The sequence below is a fragment of the Scardinius erythrophthalmus genome (genome assembly GCF_964197995.2).
Source record: "Scardinius erythrophthalmus genome assembly, chromosome: 6".
NCBI classification, from domain to species: domain Eukaryota; kingdom Metazoa; phylum Chordata; class Actinopteri; order Cypriniformes; family Leuciscidae; genus Scardinius; species Scardinius erythrophthalmus.
In genome coordinates, this window is record NC_138226.1 from 45,888,324 (window position 1) to 45,908,339 (window position 20,016).

Genomic DNA, 20,016 nt, shown 5'->3' on the forward strand with positions numbered 1-20,016 from the left:
GTTTTGTCAAAAAAATTCCAGCCAAAAGTTGTATAGTGTGAGCCTGCCTTTAGTTAACAAATTACAAAATTATTTCACTTCTATTCTATTATTAGGAGTCTTTTAAAACTGATGCTGGAATCTGGACTGGTCTGACTCACAGTGATGTGGAGAACACATGGAAATGGGTTGATAGCAGCACACTGAACTCTGGGTGAGAAATCAATGAATTCAACTGATTTATATAATAAATGATTATCAACGCCAGAATCATATCACACAAAAAGCAGTACTGAACATCTAATGCTGATCTGTAGTTTCAGATTTTGGGCATCTGGAGAGGCAAAGAGGAAGACTGTGCTATGCTGTATCCATCAGAGTGAAATGATTATCCAGTTAATGATGTTTTAAATGGATATGTGTGAGAAAAGCATCTTAAAATAAAATCTGTAATGTGATCACTAATAGGAAGCAGGCAAAAATAGTTGTATTTGCAAAAAATATAGTTGTACATTTTTGTAAGCTATACATTGTACTGTAATAAATCATCTTCACTAATGAATCATTAAGCAAATTAATTTGTTTTTCTGTTATATTTTATTGTTTCATGTGTGTAGCTTCTCTGCAGTTTTCTGCCGTTTTAATATATGTAAAACTCTTCTTATACTCATTTACTGCAGTTCATTATGAAAAGTGACTCTTCATATAACTTTAATCCTTCACTAGTTTCATCCTTTGTATAACAAACACATTAGTTGAGACTAGTTGCATTGGGTATCTTGAACAAGCACTTTTCATCCCACTCTTATTTGTTTCAGTTGATGTTTTTCTCTGGTGTTTTTTGCATTTGTTTTGACTTGGAGAATGAGATGTCACTGCAAAATGCCACCAAATGTGAAATGGCCTTAGTGCACTGCTACAAGCCAAGAAAAGGCCATCACATTTACGTATTATGATTTCTATTAATAATTTCTTATTTGACCCTTAAAGACTGATACAGCCGTAATACAAATAAATAATAAAAATAACTATTGTACTTAAATGTTTAATAACTATTGAACTGCTTAGGTTGCTGGAAAGAGTTGGAGAGTTGATAAAACTGGTTGTCAGGATAGAGACAAGGAGATCGGAGGAAAGTAACTCAAATACAGCTTTATTTACAGGTGGCAATAGTACAAGGTGAGGATACAGTGATTTCAGGTGCAGGTGCTTGACCATGAACTGAGGCTATGGTGAGTGTTTTATAGTGCTTGTTTATGAGGCTGCTGATGGTGAACGTGTTTAATTAGTATTCCGGAGAGAGTGAGTGCAGGTGCGCCAAAGAGGATCCTGGGGAATGTAGTGCAGAAAAGACAGACGGAGAAAAAAGACAGACAGCAAAAGTTCTGTTGTCAATGCAGAAATCTTTTCAGTAAAAAAATAAAAAAGTATTTGTACCTAAGTGCATTTTTGTGTTGTGTTGTCCATATATTTGATTAATGAAGACAAAACATGTTTTCATGTAGCTGATAAACTATAAACTGGAATAATCTGGATTTTAATTTTGACTGTTGTATGATCTGACAGAGAGTTTGAAATCTTTACTTAAAAATCTTAGTTCACAGATATAAGTATAAAATTCTGTTTATGAGTGAGTGTTATGTCTGGGTTAATTAAGAGGAACATGTGACGCTCTCCCTGTTGTTCTGTGGTTTACTGTTTGCTGCATTGCTTGTACGGGGAGGAAACTTGGTGGGAGTTTAAAATGGATTTAGCCTGATCGGCAGTAGATTCAATCTGGCTTGCTATTGTAAGGGTGGATTTCTTGCAGGGGTTCAGGCTTCAGGACTGCCGAATGACTAAAGAAACGTTATCAACAAGATGGTAGAAAACGTCTCGGGTTATGACTATAACCCTTGTTCCCTGAGAAGGGAACGAGACACTGTGTCGTTGAAAACGACTCTTTGGGGACGCTCCCTTAGCGTGCGCCTCTGAAGTATGAATGAAACTATTTCAATCCTGATTGGTGTTGCATCATGACGTAACATGTGACGGCATAACCGGATGCATAAAAGTGACGCTGGCACAAACAAACATTAGCCTAGCGATGAAGCAAGCCGCTCTCAGGCATTGAGGGGCGTGGCAGGACGACGCAGTGTCTCGTTCCCTTCTCAGGGAACAAGGGTTATAGTCATAACCCGAGACGTTCCCTTTCGAGGGAACTCGCACTGCGTCATTGAAAACGACTCTTTGGGGAACGAATGCCCACTAGGCCACGCACCGAGAAAAGGCCTGCCCTAGAGTGAAACTGATCTCAGGCACCCAGCTAGGACGAGAGCACATGTGCGCCAGGCATACTAGGGAGGTGCAGACTATAAAACCTGATAAAAGTGTCTGGGGTAGCCCAACCGGCTGCCTCACAGATCTCCTGGAGGAGCACTCCCGAGAGGAGGGCTCTAGAGGACACCATGCCTCTAGTAGAATGAGCCCTTACGGCCAAAGGTGAAGGCAAATTGCGCACCTTGTAGGCCTACTAATGGTTTGTTTAGCCGGGAGCCCCTCATTAGGTGACCCGAAACACACTACAGTAAGTCCGACCTCCTCCAAGAAGAGGACCTCTCAAGGTAATACTCGGAACTCTGACTGGCAGAGCAAGGAACCTCTTCTCTTCTGCCGACACATGTGGTGGAGGATGAAATGCTTGCAGGACCATGGACCTAGCCATGTTAAATTGTTTCACTTAAGGCACATAGCTGGATCTCGGATGCAGGATGGCCTTAACTCCGCCGGGGCAAACCCCAAGCAAGCTGCCGTTAATGCCAGGGCTTGGAGGTCTCCCAGTCTCTTTATAAGAAGTAGCTAAGAGAAAGGCTATCTAGAACGTGAGGTCCTAGGCAAAGCCGACTGAAGGGATTCGAAGGGAGCCAGGGATAGCCCTTCGAGAACCACCGCCAGGTACAAGGAAGGAACCCTGGACCTGACTGTCAGTCTCATCTTCTATGTACCATGGAGAAATAGTATGACCAGTTGGTGCCTCCCCAAAGGCCCAACACTCAGTGGTGCATGGAACGCCGCAATGGCAGCCATGTACACCTTACGTGTGGACGGGGAGAAATTCGTAGAGAAACGATCTTGAAGAAACTCCAGAACTGAACCCACTGGGCAGTTAGCTAGACCTAACTCATGTTCTCTACTCCAAGTGGAAAAAACATTCCACTTGAAGCCATACAATCTCCTAGTAGACAGAGCCCTAGAGATAAGTATGGTTTCGACCACCCCAGATGATGGACAGCATCTAGGTACTTAGCCCTCTCAAAGGCCAGACCCACAATTTCCACAGCTCTGGGCGAGGATGGAATATAGTGCCCTCCGCCTGAGACAACAGATCCCTCCTCAGAGGAATCTGCCCTGGCGGAGCTATCAGGAGTGAAATTAAGTCCGAAAACCATACTCGGGCCGGCCAAAACGGGGCTACCAGAAGAAGACTGATGCCCTTCTGACGAACCCTCTCCAGGACTCCCGGGAGCAGAGCGATCGGGGGAAAAGCGTACAGGCGAAGCCTCTGCCAGGCCTGTACCATGGCATCCAACCCCAGCGGGGCTGGATGAGTGAGGGAGAACCAAAGTGGACAGTGGGACGTCCCTCGAGACGCAAAAGATCCACTTCTGTTGGTCCAAACCTCTGCCATATCAGCTCCACCACCTCTGGATGGAGTCTCCATTCCCCGGGCCTCAGCCCCTGCCTCGACAGGATGTCTGCTCCCTGATTCTGAACCCCCGGGACATATATTGCTCTTATAGATAATATTTTCCCTTGGGATCATAAAATAATCTGATGCGCCAATCTGGATAGAGGGCGCGATCTGAGTCCCCCTTGTCGGTTCAGATACGCTACCACTGATGTATTGTCCGAATGTATCAAGACGTGGTAACCTTTGATGTCTGGGAGGAAACTCCTCAGAGCCCTGAACACAGCCAACATTTCTAGGCAATTTATATGCCAAGAATGATGATGGTCCTGCCACAGACCCTGGGAAAGCGGTGAGGGAAGCGTCTGTTGAAATGGTTTTCCAGCGACATGACGCCCCTAATACTGGCCCTTGGGACAAAAACCAAGATTTCTTCCATATTAATAAGGAATGAAGGCATCTGCGCGTAACCTTTATTATACGGACTGGGCCAATATGAGCCAGTCATCAATATAGATTCAGAATACGGATGCCCTGAAGCCTCAGTGGAGCCAGAGCTGCATCCATACACTTAGTGAACGTGCGGAGAGAGAGTGCTAGGCCGAATGGAATAGTTTCATTCATACTTCAGAGGCGCACGCTAAGGGAGCGTCCCCAAAGAGTCGTTTTCAACAATGCAGTGCGAGTTCCCTCGAAAGGGAACTGTACATTTCTTGTCTATAACCACCCACTACTACTATACCAACGATGGAAATAAGCGCTTAATATTATGATAGCTTAATATGTGGGAGAGCATTGCTATAGAGTGACAATATTGTATTGTAATTGGTAGCACTTCAATGTCAATACCAAATCAAAACTAGTTAGCACAGTTAATCCTCCACATTTCATTTCATTTCCTACCGTATCGGAGAGAAATGCAGAAGCACGTTGATTCGCAGTCCATAGTCTTTCAACTCTCCTCATATTTATGCATTATTAATGATGCATTTAAATGTTAATGGCCAATCGGATCTTTATAAAAGTCCACATTGTTATTGCAGATGAAATATAACTCGGGTAACATTAAATAAAAATAATTTTTTTATCAGGTTAAAGTTTGATAAGTCACTCAAACCTTTATCTAAACCTCTCACCATCGGTCGCGCATATCCCCCATGTTTTGTAGTTTTTTAACACTTTTTACTCGTGTTTGTAGTTCCTGGGTTGTGGGCAATATTAGCTGTTATAGTGAGTACGGATCCACACTTCGAAAATCCACCAGAAATAGTAGACCATTTGTAGACCATCACTTCTTGCATACTCTTTTCAACATACTATGCTTTGGGACACACTTATTTTAATCTCACATACTGTTTAGGAGGGATAGTATGGACAATGAGACGCAGGGCCAATGTCCAGATATATTAGTAATAAGTTACAGTAATTTAATTACTTTTCCCTCGAAAAAGTAAAGTAAGGGATTACTCTTAATTTTTTTGTTATTTAATAACAGTTACTTCTGATGTAATTGAGCTAAATACTGTGTATAGACCAATCCGATCTCACGGCAATTCGTATACACTTTATGAGGTGGCTAAATCATACCTCAATCTTACAAGGTGGCTAATTTATATGAATTAGTACAATATGTATGAGATGCCATGAGATCGGACTTCCCATATTTATTTAGTGATCATTTTGATGTTAAACCCAGTATTGTTTTATATAGAATTGCTTTAGTTTATACCGGTGGTTCTAAACTCCAGTCCTTGGTTCCGCTGGTTCCTATTCCGCTGGTTGAGGTTGATTTAGAAAGTAATAAATAATGAAATACTTTCTAGAGAGAGTAATTAGTACAGTGATCTAATTACACTGTTGAATAGGTAATTAGTAACTACAACAAGCTCTCGTAGGTTGAATACTGGTAAAGTGGGACAATGGGTAAGAAATGGGTTTTACCAAGATGGGTAAAAGACATTTAAGCTTCTCAATTTATATCTTTACATATGCTTTAATTACTAATATAACTAAATCAACACTGAGCTCATCATAAGTATGTGATAAAAAAAAAATGGTTTTGTGGCTATGACATCACTTCCGGGGGTGGGGCACACCATATTCAACAAACTTTCAGTGAACCGTGATTGTAAGTAAAATGACACAGCATTCTGTGATGAATAATGTTGAGGTTATAAAAGTAAAAAAAACTCATGGATTGGTTATGATTGTTATATATTTTGTTATAGGATGTGTAAAAGTGTTTTTTAGCGCAATTTTCCACCGGACAAATTGCGATTGTTAACTCATGATTTCTGTTCTGTGCATCTGTGCGCACCAATCTTGCACTTCTATCTACTCCTCAACCAGACCACCTAGAGACTTCAGGTTTTCTGCATTATGTTAAGGAAGGTCTAATCTCGGGAACGCACAAAAAAAATCCAGGAAAAGATTTACTATCTCTTAGTGTTGTGATCCCATGAGGTGAGAAAATTGCGCTAAAACACTCACTGAGTTTTTATTACTTGTTTTTTTTTTTATGCAATTTTGACACTGTCCCAGTTTGCTAATAGCGTATTGTTAAACTGGGACAGGGTATTACTGGCAAACTGGGACAACCATTCCAATCATTCTAATGGGGGAAATGAGTTCCCTTGTGTCCCTCATAAATTTAGCTAGCTAGGTAGATATTTTAATAAAGATAAACTTAAACTGTTTGTATTGAGCAAGCTTGCAATGCTAATGCTAATTGCTAGCTAGCTAGTTCATATAAAAAAAACTAGTTAGCATAAATCATTTGAAAATTTCAGATTGAAAGTATAATAGCAATGATGATAATAATCATGCAGGCCCTATTTCAGAATCCAATGGCAGAAAATAGGACAGGGAGGAAGGAGATGAGGAAAAAAAGAAGAATAGGCCAGGGCAGAAGCCAGGGCAAAAGTTGAACCAATGGAGTGAGAATAGGATGAAGGGTGTGATAATGGAGTATAGGAAGCAGGTGGAGGCAGGGCAGGGTCCACAACTTTGCATGATTGCACATGCATGGAACGTGCCAAAAAGCATTCTCCAGCGAAGGGTCAAGAATAACGTACAAGGCTACAAGCATGCTTCGAGAATGAGGCAGAGTTGGCTAATCTGTTCAAAACCCTTTGCAAGAGAGGTTTCCCACTTAGAAGAAATGAGATCCAGTCGCTTGTTTACCAGTACACATAGGCAACCAACAAAAAGAGGGGGTAAAAAAAGAGGGCTGAGCACTATTGGTTCGAAAATTTTATGCGCCGAAATCCTGTCCTCGGCCAGAGGTAACCGGAGGCCCTCGAGATTAACCTCACAGCAATTGAGAAATGGTTTAAGCAGTATCAAGATACCCTTACTGAGCTGGGAATCAAGGATGTGTGTTGTGTGAGGCGATACCGGCTGGCTGTCTGCTCTATGACGCACAGTTGTAAGGTCAAAGTCTTTAAGGTAGGCAGGAGGATGAACCTGACGTTTGGGTCTTACAATCTGTGCATGTGCTTCTTCAGGTTGCATATTGATACTGATCAATTCTTTGTCCATAAGCAATGCCAGATCCGGCTCGAAGGACCATTTATTCGATAGAAGGATTGGACTGTAATAGGTGATGATTTATTATCTCTAGCTTTCCTCAATGGGGTGTCGATCAGAACACACTAGATTGAATTGATGGGATTTATCACCAAGGTCAGATAAATCCCATCACATAGAGCCTCTCTCACCTAGCTATCATCATATAGAGACTGTGCCTGTTCCCCGAATTTGGAAATCCAAAAAACGTTTAAACCCAACTAAGGTTAAAAATTTAATTGATGTTCAACAAATAAAAAACAGCTATAATACAGATGAGCAAATGCTAAAGCTTGGGTTGCTGAATATTCGATCGCTTACTTCAAAAGCACTCGTTGTTAACAATATGATTTCAGATAATAACCTAGATGTGCTGTGTTTGACAGAAACCTGGCTAAAACCAAACGATTACATTACTTTAAATGAGTCCACCCCGCAAGATTACTGTTATAAACATGAGCCTCGTCTGAAACGCAAAGGGGGTGGTGTTGCTGTAATTTATAGTAATAGTTTCAAAACCACTAAGAAATCAAGTTTTAAATATAATTCTTTTGAAGCATTGGTGCTTAATGTAAAAATATATAGTGTAAACGATAAATCACGTTTGAGATTTGTGCTGGCTACTGTATACAGGCCACCAGGGCACCATACAGACTTTATCAAAGAATTTGCGGACTTTCTATCAGAATTAATATTGACTGCAGATTAGGGGTGTAACGATACACCAATGCCACGGTTCGGTTCATATCACGGTTTTGGAGCCACGGTTCGGTTCGGTTCGGTTCTGTTTGCTGTGGGGGCAGGGTTCATGGCAGGGCACCACCAGCAATAATAACACTAGATTCACTTTTAACTTAATAAAAACAACAACAACAATAATTTAACTTAACTTTATTAATTTTATACATTGGCTTCATGTTTTCTTTAGAGCAGTTAGCACACCTGAGTTAACTAAAATGAAATAGCCTAAATGTCTCCACTGACTAGTCAGAAATAAACTGCACACCTGAGTAGGGTTGCCAACTTCAGAAAAGTAAAATGCGGGACAATTGTGGTTCTTTATAGGAAAATGAGGGACACTCAAAATATTTACTGTATCGCACAATGTACATAATTTCAGTGTCTGCAAACTGTAGTTAAGTATAGGCTATGTTTAAAAGGTTATCAGACAAACACATTTGTATTGCTTAACCTATTTATGTTCAATCTAATTCTAAAAATAATTTTAATGTCATACAAAAAAATATATGTCACATTACAAACAAACCACCATTCAAAATAACCGCATTTATCTGAAATGGAAAGCTTTTTTAACATTATACATAGGCCTACAGTTCAAAAGTTTGAGGTTAAGATGATTTTTTGGGGAAAGTAATTAAAGAAAGTAATTGCCTACTTTTATTCAGCAAGGATGCATTACATTAATCAAAAGTGACAGTAGTACATTTATAGTGTTATAGTGGACAAAACCGTTTTAAACAAATAATAATCAGAAATGTTTTGTGAGCATATTATTCCCTCAGGTAGATTACATATTTTCTTGTGTGGCTGGATGTTGGACTCATGAACAATAATCACGTTGTTTGCATTCGCCAAAAGTGATTTGCCGAAATCAAAACGTGAACAGTGAAAGGAAATTACCGTTAGCGCGAGACGAGTCCGGCTTGAAGCGGAAGCGGCCAGACGGCAAAGGATTATGTTCGCAAATCAAACAATGATTAAAAAAGCTGTGATATGTCATCATATTGGATGATGACAGGTGTCGGTGATCATTCTCAAGATTCGTGATCAGCACTGCTGCTGTTGCTGCTGTATCAATATCAGTCCGTGGTTGTGACCGCAGGGTCTTCAATCACAATATGCCATGGCGCGGAGTTGCCATCCTGAAGTGCGTATGTAAACTCCCGAGCGTGATCGATCACCCAAATCACGTGACATGCACTTTATTTAGTAAATAATATTATAATAATAATATTTATTAAAACTACAGCTCTTAGTAGTTGTTAAAAGTGTACTCATTAATTACTATTTAATCAAATGTCAAGGAAGAAAAAATAGTTTTGTGACAAAGTGAAGTGAGAGTTGGGCAGCAGGGGGCGGGGCGCGTTCGGTTCAACATGAGAGCATCGCGGTTCGAACCGTGGCTGTTGTATCGCGGTTTTTCGGTTCGGTTCGAATATCGTTACACCCCTACTGCAGATAAAGTACTAATTGTTGGTGATTTTAATATACACATCGATAATGAAAAAGATGCATTGGGATTGGCATTTAAAGACATTGTAAATTCAATTGGAGTTAGACAACACGTGTCAGGACCTACTCATCATCGTAATCATACTCTAGATCTAATATTATCGCACGGAATAGATGTGGATGCCGTTGAAATTCTGCAGCAGAGCGATGACATCTCAGATCATTACCTAGTCTCGTGTAATTTGCATTTAGCCAAGGCTGCAAAGCCGACTCTGTGTTACAAATATGTGAGACCTATCACCTCTGCTACTTAAGATTGCTTTATTAATAATCTTCCTAATCAGTTTCATCATCTCAGCATCTCAGATAGCTTAGAAGAACTGGAAATTACAACAGAAACATTTAACTCTCTCTTTTCCAGCACTTTAGACACAGTTGCTCCGTTGCGCTTAAAGAAGATTAAAGAAAATAGTCCAAAGCTGTGGTACAACGAGCACACTCGGGCCCTTAAGAGAGCAGCCAGAAAAATGTAGCGCAACTGGAAGAAAACAAAACTAGAGGTATTTCGCATTTCGTGGAAAGAGAGCTCAATTACTTACAGAGAGGCTTTAAAAGCTGCTAGATCTGCTTATTTTTCAACCCTATTAGAAGAAAATAAACATAATCCTAGGTATTTATTTGAAACGGTGGCTAAACTAACGAAAAATAAAGCTTCAAGCACCGAAGTTTCCAAGCAACACAGCAGTAATGACTTTATGAACTTCTTCACTTATAAGATTGATAATATCAGGGGCAAAATTATAACTATGCAACCGTCTAGTACAGTATCACATCGGGCAGTGCATTGTAGTCTCCCTGAGGAAAAATTTGATTCATTCGTTGCTATAGGAGAGGAAGAATTTACTAAACTCATTAAATCATCTAAATCTACAACATGTATGTTAGACCCTATACCGACTAAGCTACTGAAAGAAATACTTCCAGAGGTCATAGATCCTCTTCTTAATATCATTAATTCATCTTTGTCTCTAGGATACGTACCAAAAAACTTTAAGCTGGCTATGATTAAACCGCTTATTAAAAAAACGCAACTTGATCCTTCAGAATTAGTCAATTACAGGCCGATCTCGAATCTACCTTTTCTGTCAAAGATATTAGAAAAGGCAGTATCCTCACAACTATGTTCCTTTATTGAAAGAAATTATATCTGCGAGGATTCCCAGTCAGGTTTTAGACCGTACCATAGTACCGAAACAGCTCTCGTTAGAGTCACAAATGATTTGCTCTTATCATCCGATCGTGGTTGTGTCTCTCTATTAGTGTTACTCGATCTTAGTGCTGCATTTGACACCATCGACCATAACGTTCTTTTAAATAGATTAGAACATTATGTTGGCATTACGGGAAATGCACTAGCATGGTTTAAATCATACTTATCTGACCGTTATCAGTTTGTAGCAGTAAATGATGAGATGTCTCATCGATCACAAGTTCAGTATGGCGTACCACAAGGCTCAGTACTAGGACCGCTGCTGTTCACTCTGTACATGCTACCCTTAGGAGATATCATTAGGAAACATGGCATTAGCTTTCACTGTTATGCCGATGATACTCAGCTCTATATGTGACCAGTCACGGAAAGTAGGGACACAAGTCGGTTCTGGGGCATTTTGAGTTATTCACATATTCTGAAAGTGTAGTATTCAAGCTTTCCAACGATGTATAACACATAGAAATCTGATAATATTTAGAGAAGTTGTGGCCATTTGAAGGTAGGCACTCAAAAAAACTGAAATGGTAGAAATCTGCTTCTAAAGATTGGCAAGTTCTCACGCTTCTGGGAATGACAATAGGGCTCATTTACATCTCATTTAGATAAGTCATACCCCCTGTAAAGCTCCCCCGTCTCCCCCTCCCCCCTGAATGTACCAATTCTACAAATTCTCTAAATAAAACATCTCCAGTTAACTGGCAGAGCATTCATTTAGTTCGTTTTTTTAAATAAGATACTAGCGCTGAAATGTGTTTTTTTTTTTTTTTTTTTTATCAAGTGATCAAAGTGCTCGTTGCTGCTGCGATCAGTGCTCGCGCGCACACTGCATTGTATTCACTCGACGCGCGCTTCAATCTGTTGCGGATACTCTCTATTTGTTCTGTTGAAATAACAAAATAATTCAAACTTTTGCATGTCCCTGCTTGATATACAACCACTGATGAACATAATCGTTTTGAAGAGAGAAAAAAAAAACGTATTCAAGGGCGGATTCGAACTCTCAACCTCTGACACGGCTGGCGAACGCTCTACTACCATTCATATGCATGTTGACTACATTGCACACTGACAACATGTATTAGGCTACATCTCATTAAACGACAAATTAAACCCCATTTCTAACCCCATGTAAGCTACTATTTAAATCGATTGCTGGACATCGTAATGTTATTGGCGTCCATCTTCATTGAATTTTGAAATCAGATAGAGCCGGCCCGAGCGCTGCATAAGTAGCCACGCCGGCAATTCAGTATGGAAATACACACCGACAATGACACGCCCCCTACTGCGTGCTAGAATCTCCGAAAAACAAGGCGATTTCGACATCAAAACGTACGCTTTTAAATATACTAGGGCTGTCAAATTTAGCGCGTTAATAACGCGTTAACGCAAAATCATATTAACGGCACTAATTTTTTTAACGCTCGATTAACGCAGCGCGTATTTTCTGTTTGACCTGTGACCCAACCCCTAGTTGGAGAAATGGAGATACACAGTGTTGGCAACTTAGCGACATTGCAGACCCCTTTAGCGATTTTTTCCCTTCAACAAAGCGCCCAAACCTTATTTAGTTTCTGAGAATACCGGTACCGCCGGTACTGCTCTCTCAGCACGCGCGCGCCTCTCTCGCTCTCTCTCTCTATCTCTCTCTCTCTCTCTCTGCGTCTCACGCGGAGGAGCAGCGCTTTAATTCAGTTAAACGCAGATATTATGTTGCTTCTCTAATTTTACAAATATAGCCGAAATCAGAGCACGGATATTGTCTTTAGCTTATGTGTATTTGATTTCACCAGACGACGGCTCGATTATCAGAATTTTTGTGCAGATTAACGTCTTGGAAGGGAGAGCTGGTTATGTTTATTTGGTCGCGTTTCAGTCACCATTTCAAATTCATTCCGTTGTTTGACAACAGAAACAGTAAAATATACGTTTTATTGAGAATGTATTGATAATTTAGCTTCATCAAATGGGCACAGAGAGAGACAAACTACAATGTAATAATAAATGCTAAATGTACATTTAGCATTTTCAGAAGAGCTGCCCTGTCATGCAACAATCTAAACATTTTTGTGTTAGTAAATTGCTCAGTGCAAAGAAAGAGAAGTAATGGGAACCTGGTATTTCTTTGTTCTTTCTACATGTGTCTAAAAGACATGAACAAGTTCTTTGAAAAACATCTATGACCTTTGAAACATGTCTCGTCTTCATGCTATATTGACTATGGTTTTAATAATAAACATACATTTGCATAAAGCATCTATATTTATCAATGCCCACGTTGATTAGAGTATTACAAACTTGAAAAGTATAAATTTAAGGTATTTAGAACAAATAAAAAATGTGCGATTAAATGCGATTAATCGCGAGTTAACTCATGACAATCACGCGATTAATCGCGATTCAAAATTTTAATCGATTGACAGCCCTAAAATATACCAATACTGCTATCTCAAACATGGAGAGGCTTCTTCGTGATCTCAACTTACAGATTCTGCAAAAAAACGAAAATCACCAATTTTGAAAAAAACACGCTTCTTTCTCATTTTGCTCGAAAGTTTTGCTGCCGACTTGTGTCCTTGGTTTCCGTGACGGGTCACATATTTCTTCAAAACCTAACGAAACTTATCAATTCACAAAATTAACGGAATGCATAGCGGATATAAAAAATTGGATGACTTGTAATTTCCTACTTCTAAATTCTAAAAAAACAGAGTTTCTAATTATTGGACAAAAAACTTCCTCACGTAATAATCTAGAATACTGTCTAACACTTGATGGCTGCTCTGTTAGGTCTTCGTCGTCGGTTATGAACCTGGGTGTGCTCTTTGATACCAATCTTTCATTTGAAAGTCATGTGTCTAGTATCTGTAAAACTGCATTTTTCCATCTTAAAAATATATCTAAATTACGCCATATGCTCTCATTGACAAATGCGGAACAATTAGTTCATGCGTTCATGACCTCAAGGCTAGATTATTGTAATGCTCTACTGGGTGGTTGCCCTGCACGCTTAATAAACAAACTACAGCTGGTTCAAAACGCAGCAGCTCAAGTTCTTACCAGAACCAGGAAGTATGACCATATTAGCCCAGTTCTGTCAAAACTGCATTGGCTCCCTATTAAACATTGCATCAATTTTAAAATATTGCTGATTACTTACAAAGCACTGAATGGTTTAGCTCCGCAGTACTTGAGCGAGCTCTTAACGCATTATAGTCCGTCACGTCTATTACGATCTCAAAATTCCGGCCAGTTGATAATACCTAGAATATCAAAATCGACTGCTGGCGGTAGATCCTTTTCTTATTTAGCACCAAAACTCTGGAACAGTCTTCCTACCATTGTCCGGGAAGCAGGCACACTCTGTCAGTTCAAAGCCAGATTAAAGACACATCTCTTTGACCTAGCTTTCACATAATACATTATAGACTTATATAATTTAATGTTAGGCTGCATAGATTAGGTCAGCCTGAACCGGGAACACTTCCCAAAAATCCTGATGTACTCGTTACATCATGAGAAGAATGGCATCTACGCTAATTTTAGTGTCTGTGTTTATCCCGAGGTTTTTCCTGCAGCCTGCCGGATCCAGGCAGTATCCAGACCTGACAAAGGACCTTCGCCTGGAACGATGACAACGCAGTGCTGAAGTGTCAACTAGTCTCTCCCTATGGAGGATCCCACTACCACTCTACAGATAAGGCGTTGTCGGGAAAATTCGTCTCGCGGTCCTACCCCAAAGCAACAAATAAAATAAAATTCCTTATCAAAATTTATAAGGAAAGACAAGTATTTTGTTTAGGCTTGGCTTGTAGGGAATTCCAAACCTGCGTATATTCAAATGCACATAACTATAGAACCCATTCTAAATGCGCATGTGAATGCCATCAGCGTTTCTCACAGGTTCGCGTTTAAAGTCTGTGTAGAGGGAATGGTGTCGTCTTAGCGGCCCCTAATTTAATAACAAATGATCGTTGCGACGGAAGCAAATCAATTAAAACTAACTTTAGATGTAAATAACTTAACTCTGCTGTAAAGCCGAAACAATCTCTGTTACCTTAAATTATACGCTTATCTCTGTAAAGCTGCTTTGAGACAATCTACATTGTTAAAAGCGCTATATAAATGAAGATGACTTGACTTGAATCAGTTCCATGCAAAGGTGGTTTATTGTTGGCAGTTTTGGCTATGCACAACACAGCAGTACACAGGTTGCTTAAAGTATTTAGATGTGTGTGTTTGTGGTCTACAAAGGGAAAGAAATAAAGATATATATATTAACAAATGTCTCTAGTATTATTATACAAACATTACTTCCAAATCTACATTTCTCAAATAAAGAATTATCAGGTTCGATTCTATATTAAATAAAGAAATCAATATACAAGCAATGAAAATATGCAATACCGCCACCCGGTGATCAGAAATGGCATAATATTCAAAACCGAAACTAAATCTGAGGTAATTTAAATGAACGGCACATAATCATAAAGATCGCGTCCTTAAACTCAAGAGTTTCAACAAGAGTTTCAAATAGGTAATGTAATGATCACACATACATATGCACAAATCAAACACTGGGTGCAATCTAAATATTATAAATTGCAAGTAATATCGAACATAAACGGACCATTGGATTGTGGGATGCGGGTCGTGGACATGCTCCCTAAGGATGACCTCAGACCAGATGTGCTGCTGCTGGACAGCCACACCAGCCATGTATTCAACATCAAATTCCTGAGGCTCATGCAGTCACACAGGGTACATGTGGTGGGCTATTCTTCCCACACCACCCACTGTCTGCAACCAGTGGACAAGTCCCTCTTAAAAGTCCCTGAAACATCATTGGAGTGAGGATAGACGTGCTTTATGCAGCTAACAGTTTTCGTACATTTCATACAAACAAAGCCTGCCAAAAAAAAAAAAAAACAAGAAAGATGGAGGGTACAAGCTCGGATGGCCGGGACATTTGCAATATTTGCAAAGCTATATATGGTGATGAAATTGATCCTAAGAAGTCTGAGGACTGAACTTCTGCTGTACCTGCACCCCTCCTTAAAAAAAGTGATGATTATTATTATTGTTGTTTATATTGTCATTGTGTATTTACTTCATTAGACCTACACTTGAATAACATTTGAATGTGTTTAAAGTGTCCCAGTTTGCCAATAGGGCCTGGAATAATTTGTCTCCCTTTTGATACGTTTCTTTCACATTACATCAGTCTCTGAGGCTTATGGGGAAACTCAGTTTTCTCCGCATACTGAAGCCTGAAATGGGCAAAGCCGACTGCCTATTTAAGTCGCACAAAAAAGCCATTGAGTTTGAATTTTTTTTCCTTCAGCACAAAGATCATCTCCTCCAAATTTGTCACACCACGAGTGTGGTTCATGCAGGGTTCCCCCCACCAGCTATATGGGCTCCCAGACCTTTTCCCGCTGTTATAGCGAATCAGATTAAAAACAAACACCTTCACAAAAAGAGCATTCTTCCTCTGTTTCATGCTGCTGTAAGCATCAGCCCCCCACCACAGTACGGCGTGTGGCTCTCCAACCCTTTGCCGCCCGGAGCCAGGCTTGGGAAGCCATTCCTGGCATGCCGAATTGGGTTTCAGAGACAATAAAAAGGGTTACTCGCCAATTCGCTCGCAGAGAGCCGTATTTTTTACAGGGTGACCCATGGCTGCATCAGAGCCCTGGTCTCCTGGAAATCACCGCACCTGTATCAGATGGGCGTGGAATTGGGCTTGGTTTCCAGAAGGAAAGTAGTCTGACAGACGCCTCCAAGACTGGGTGGGGCTCCCTGTGTGACGGCAGGCCGGCCTTTGGCTCTTGGATGGAGCCAATATCAGGCTGGAACATCAACTGCCTGGAAATGATGGCAAGGCCACCATGTCCTGGTCCAGTCGAACAACATGACAGTGATAACCTAGTATTTAAAGGAACCGTATGTAAGAAATGTATTTCAATTAATCATAAAATGGCCCTGATATGTCACTAGACATTAAGAAATCACGTTCATTTCAAATACTTATATCACTGACAACAGTAGTCCGGCCAGGATATTGTCATTTAAAAGTGAAGTTGCAGCCCTCAACTGATGTTGATGTTGTCATGTTGTGTTTTGGCCTGATGCTCCACCCTCCACCTATCTACTAATCACAAAGTCAGTAGTGTTTCGGCATCCGGGTTGCCAGCTCTGCTCTAGTTACCACAGCTGCAGCTACAAACGTGTCGGATAAAAAATGTCTAACGTTACGAAACCTTAAAGACCTCGTTATGAATGCGAAATACGTCGTGACAAAGTCCGAAAAAAACATACTGTGTAGGACTCGTCACTTGCCATTGGAAGCTCCTTGTAGCAGCTTACGTTCCTGCTGGATCCTGCAGCCTAACTGGCAACCTCGAGTCAGGGGGAGGGGATACACCGCTCTACAGTAATTTGAAAGTGATTGCAGTACCAGTATTGGCCACAATCTTACATACGGTTCCTTTAAATCACCAGGGGGGTCTCAGGTCCCATCTGCTGAACAGACTGGTGTGTCGCCGCCTCCTGTGGCAACAGGACAATCTCCACTCAGTAAGAGCAATACGTTTGCCGAGCCCCATGAACATGAGAGCAGATATTCTGTCCCAGAACGTACCGCCTCGAGGGGAATGGAGACTCCACCCGCAGATGGTCCGCATCATTTGGAGCATTTTCAGCCAGGTGGAAGAAAATCTTTTTTGCAGCGAAAGAGAACATCCACCACCCATTATTTTCGAGGGAAAAGGAAGCATTAGCCCACATTTGGGGTCAATGTGTGTTTGAGGAAGAGTCATCCATCCAGTGTTTAATGTTTCTTTCTTTTTTATTCTGTATAGCATAATAGAGCTCTTAAGCTATTTAGAATAGTATCATATGAGGGTTAAGACATTTGGATCATAATTAAAAAATATGCAGAAGGTACATTTTCAGAAAGTGTCCCACATTACCAGAATTCTGTCTCGTGAGGCGCTTGACAGTAGCTGAACGCCATGCCCTCTGTAAATGCTCTGTTAGCTTGTGTCACAAAGTCACTTTTCAATAACTCATGGGTAAATTTCAATGGTCAGCAGCCATGTGCTGAATGGCATAGCAGGCTAACCATGGCAAGGCAAGAAAAAACTTGGGAAGGCACATTAGCAACAGCCATCTTAACCCCCTGGGGTCGACGGTATCGCCGGCGATACCAGCTCGCTTTTTTTCAGTTCAGTTCAAAAGAAATTAATTTTGCTCTGTGGACTTTGATATTACAAGCAAGTTTCATACATCAATCGATTCTGTTAAATGTGTATTATTTTTGTGTATACTCACAATAAAACAAAGTGTTGTGCTTTTTGCCAAATAAAGAAAAATAAACGTGATGCGAGTTCTGCCTTCTTTCTGTCAGTGAAGACCATTCTGAAACGCGTCCGAAAATGAACTGTAACTCAGCGAATACTCAGTCAAACAGGCATACAGACACACAGGCATGAAGCTTGAATTCTCTTCTTTTAACCTGTTAAGCTGCAACCCCACTTTTGAAAAATCCCCAGAAATGACATACCCAAACTGAAACAGATACAGTTCATGAACCCTTTGCACTAAAAGCACAAGTATGATCTCATTTGAAAGCTGACACCTGGCAGTTTATTGTAAATGTAGAATTAATTATTGTCATAATAAAAAAAAATGTTATAAATAGCTTTAAAGTTTTGTAAAGTTATTAGAAATTTATTTTTATGAAATATCTTCATGAAAATAAAATTGAAGTTGACCCTGTAGCAATCTAGAAATGCACTACAGCTAAAGCCACATGTCTAAACATTTTATGTTTAAAATCTGAAGATGATAAGTCTAAAACTCTGTATTTAGTTAATTTTTTTCAAGATAGAAGCACCTAGAGCTAGCTAGCATGTTAGCTTAGCACACCATCAATACATGACAATTTATGAGATTAAAACCATGTTTGTGCTCCAAACTTACTTTAAAACGCAAGTGAAGTGTTTTAAATAATCTTCTGTGATCTAATTTGACATCAGATAAAAAAAAAATCAGACAGAAAATATACTATTTGATCATATTCTGCACAATGATGGTCTATAGATTAGCATTACATTATAAATATAATCTATTATTATGAAAATACCTGGCATGGCTTGAAAAACACAGGTAACTCAAATATCATTGCAATCATGTTTATTGTCTTCAAAATGTCTGTATCTGCATGATACAGCGCGATCTCTTGTTAGCTTTGTGTGTATCAGTGACGTCCTGGAATGTCACATGATTATGGCTCTTCTTCATGTTCCATATATGGGTTATTATTAGGGATGTCCCGATACCACTTTTTGCAGAACGAGTCCAATACCGATACTTTGATTTTTGGTACTCGCCGATACCGATACGTAACCGATACCTGAATTTACACTGCATTTGTAATTTTTACATGTATTAGTTGATAAACCAAAAGAATATACATCATATTAGTTGGCTTAATTTGTTCATCAAATTCAAATGTTCAAATGTTTGTCAAAACATGATTCCATCATTGGAAGTTTGTCCAGTGAAATATCAATTATTTAATCCAATCTTGATACTACAACTAAAACTACCATCCTAATTAATGTGAATTTAAAACAAGTAAGCAGTCAGTGACAAAATAAGAACAAACAATCGAATTAGAAATAGGACAAATAAATAAAATAGAACAAAGAAAGGAACAAATGAAATAAACAGTGTTTTTAGAGTTTTTCGGGTAGATCTAACAGGTACAGAAATTTGAATAAAGTAATCAAATGTGAAAAAAAGCATATTCATTACTGTATAAATTATATATAGATAGATATTTTTGTAAAGTTGAAAAGGGTAGCCTATTTAGTCAAGAGCAGTGAGTAATTTCTTTGTCCTTTGTGTGATTAACAATAAAACACAGAAGCAGGTTTATTAAACTGCTGCCCCTTTAAGACCGAACGCACAGACCGCATTTGAACATGCTGCGTTCATTTGAGATATAATCGACTTTGTTTACTATAGGATACTCGCCAAGACGGGCGTTTTTACCTAATTTTGTGTGAATTCGTCAGTACAAGCGCAAGACAATTTAATTCAGTATTCGCGCGCTGAGATGCTGGTTTGCGGGGCGCGCGCTTTGGATGTTTGCGTTCATGGAACTTCTTGACCTGCACACGTCCTGTAATAATGTAGGGAACCACTCGTTAAATCAGGTAACAGTTCATGTTTTACTTTACTTAAACGATTTAGTTTTCATCCAAATAACATGTGCTGAGTGAACGATCAGCAATCAAGAGCATTCAACAGAAGTGCATTCAACAGA